We start from the raw sequence: 3,775 nt of genomic DNA on the forward strand, positions 1-3,775 counted from the left end.
TTTGGGAAGTCATCAACATTTTTGGTCTCTTTATACCGCTTTACCCACTTGCTGATGAACGACGATGATTTTCCCATGTACTTTGCAGCTTGATTGTGAGACGATTTGGGACCTTTTGGGTGGGAACAAAGGAACACAGCCTCGAAGTACGAACCGTATATGGAACTCATTTTTTGTAACGTGGTAACAAGATGAGAATTGAAAGCAAACTGAATGTTAAATCAAAAAGCATGAAAGAGGGAGCTCTTCTTAATATTTTGACACCAAAATCATGTCGATACACCTTACCGACTGCGAGTAAAGCCACCCACGCTTTAACTTGACAGACTGTACCTTGGGATGTCCTGAACTTACTAAAGGTGTTGGTTTTAGTAAGAATACTCTCCCCGTAGAGTTCCTTGATAATAGATTGTATGCTTTCACGATGATTCATTTTGATCAAAAGAGATGTTTCGGGTTTTACTCGTGTAAAAAATTACGAATTGTTTGCCGAAGTTTCGTGAATATTGCAATTCACATTTTCAGGTCTGAGTCATTTGAGTCATCAGATCTGAATCATTTAAATGGTATAGGCGTATCAAAAAGATAACTCGAAGCAATTTAACTTTCCCGAATTTTAATTGACACAATTTTTAGGGATTTTTTATTCGAAAATGTTTTCACTGAACCTCAACTCAAAATTTGGTTTGCTCAACCAATAAAATGAATTAAACAGTTGTTGGTGATAGGATTGTATCAGTAATAAATCTAGAATAGAAATTTTAGGCCGATATTTACATTCCGATTTTTTTCAATTATTCTATTTTCGAACTTGCTATATCTGGATCTGGTCTCCAAATTGGCATTTGATCAGCACCTAAAATCAATTTTAAGTAATTTTGAGGGTATCGGTGTATCAAAAAAAAAGTCTCGAAGCAATTTGATTAGCCCAAATTTGAGTTAATAAAGTTTTTAGGGGCTTTTTTATTTTCGAAAATGTTTTCTTTGGGCCTCATCTCAAAGTTTCGTTTGACCAACTACTGAAATAAATGAAAAAATCTTTAAGGATAGGAGTGTATCAGTAATAAATCTAGAAGAGCAATTTTAGGCAGGAATTTTCATTATATTTTTTTTTTAGTTATTCTATTTTCGAACTTGCTATGTCTGGATCCGATTTACAAATGGGCATTCGATCAGCACCTAAAATCGATTGAGGCACCGGATTACAGAACTGCCTTTACGCTCGGCCCGTCTAGGCCCCGTAGGCGCAGGAGAGGGGATGCTCAATATACAGATTATTATTATTAATCCTCACACATACATTTGTATTCATTAAACTGAAATAACCATTGGAAAAGAATTTCCTTCTTTACTAAGGTAATGCACTAGAATAAATTTGCGAATCTTGTCTTTTCTAGATCAAAGTGTAAACAAATGCGTGAAAGATCAAATGTAAACAAATCAACACTGTCCTCAAAAATACATAGTAAGTCAGTCGTTTTTTGATCATGGCAGAGGATAATAGCATTTTTTAATCATTCTAAACTATCCCTTTGTTTTTGAAAAGTTAATCTTGATGAAAAAAAATTTTTTATTTTTTTTTATTTGAAGGTTCATCTCTTTCGTTGAAAATACATTTTTGAAACTGACAATCAATACCATTTTTGATTAAGAAATCATGTGTTTTGTTAAAAGGTCGTCCTTCTTTACAGAAATTATATTGTTTTATGGAAAATGTATACTTTTTGATTAAAAATTACATTTTTCGGTTGAATTATCAACTATAAATATGTTTTGGTTGTAAAGTCGTTATGTTGTAAATGAAAGTATATTGTTAAAAATTAAAATCATAATTTTTGGGTGGAAATACTCTTTTTGTTTTTAAAATTAAACAATTTCGTTGAAAGTTCATGTATTTTGTTGGAAATTGACCTTGTTTAGTAGAAATTTAATCTTTTTGGTTGAAAATGTATCATTTTTGTTCAAAAATGCAATTGTTTGGTTAAAATATCAACTGTACATCTTCTTGGGTTTGAAAGTCGATTATTTCACTAAGAGTTGAACTACTTTGTAAAAAAAATATATGTTTTTTTAACAAGGTTTTTTAATTATGGTTGAAAATTTAACTATTTGGTGGAAAGTTGAACTCTTTCATTGAAAACTCATATTTTTTTCTTAAAAAATTCAACTTTTTGTTGATAATTCGTCTTTTTTACTTTAACATTAAATAAATTCTTTAAAAATTCATGTATTTTGTTTAAGATTTGTCTTTTATTGTAGATCATCAATTTTCTTGGTCGAAAATTCATCTGATTGGTTAAAAATTTAACAAATTTGTTTAAAATTAATTTTTTCTGTTAAAAATTAGTTATCTTTATCTGAAAATGTAACTATTATATGATTGATTAAAAATTAATCGTATATATTGGTTAAGTTGGAAAATAGTTTTTTTATAGAACATTAATCGTCTTGGTACATTTTTATTTATAAATTCAAACCTAAAAGTCTTATTTACGAATTGACAATTTTAAAAATCGAACGGTGCAACAAAACAGTTTCATTTTCAACTAAAAAAAAAAAAAACGAAGTTTCAACCAAATCCTTAAATAAAAACTGTGCTAAAAAATTGAATTGAACAAGAAAAAAAACGAATTTTCAACAAAATTGTTAAATTTTCAAGGGAAAAGGTGAATTTTTGACCAAGAAGATTAATGTTCTATAAAAAAAAACGATTTTCCAACTTAACCAATATATACGATTAATTTTAATCAATCATATAATAGTTACATTTTCAGATAAAGATAAATAATTTTTAATTGAAAAAATTAAGTTTAAACAAAGTTGTTAAATTTTTAGCCAATCAGATGAATTTTCGACCAAGAAAATTGATGATCTACAAAGAAAGACGAATCTTAAAGAAAATACATGAATTTTTAAAGAAATTATTTAATTTTAAAGTGAAAAGACGAATTATCTACAAAAAGTTGAATTTTTTAAGCAAAAAATATGAGTTTTGAATGAAAGAGTTAAACTTCCCCCAAAAAGTTCAATTTTCAAACCTAATTAAAAAACCTTGTTAAAAACGTATTTTTTTACAAAGTAGTTCAACTCTTAGTGACATTATCGACTTTCAAACCCAAAAAGATGTACAGTTGATGCTTTAACTAAACAATTGCATTTTTGACCAAAAATGATACATTTTCAACCAAAAAGATTAAATTTCTACTAAACAAGGTCAATTTCCAACAAAATACATGAACTTTCAACGAAATTGTTTAATTTTAAAAACAAAAAGAGTATTTCCACCCAAAAATTATGATTTTAATTTTTAACAATATAGTTTCATTTACAACATAACGACTTTATAACCAAAACATATTTATAGTTGATAATTCAACCGAAAAATGTAATTTTTAATCAAAAAGTATACATTTTCCATAAAACAATATAATTTCTGTAAAGAAGGACGACCTTTTAACAAAACACATGATTTCTTAATCAAAAATGGTATTGATTGTCAGTTTCGAAAATGTATTTTCAACGAAAGAGATGAACCTTCAAATACAAAAAAATAAAAATTGTTAAAAAGTAGTTGAACCTTTGATAGAAAAGAGGACTTTTTTACAAAATAGTTACATTTTCAACAAAATAATTAATTTTTCAATCAATTAATTGAGTTTTTATCCAAACGACATGAATTCCAAAATCGCCCATTTCTTTAATTTCTTTCAAATGCGGATCAAGATTTAAATAAGACTATTATAATATAACATAATTATAATATTATCATTATTAA

Source organism: Belonocnema kinseyi, chromosome 7, assembly GCF_010883055.1.
Source record: "Belonocnema kinseyi isolate 2016_QV_RU_SX_M_011 chromosome 7, B_treatae_v1, whole genome shotgun sequence".
NCBI classification, from domain to species: Eukaryota; Metazoa; Arthropoda; class Insecta; order Hymenoptera; family Cynipidae; genus Belonocnema; species Belonocnema kinseyi.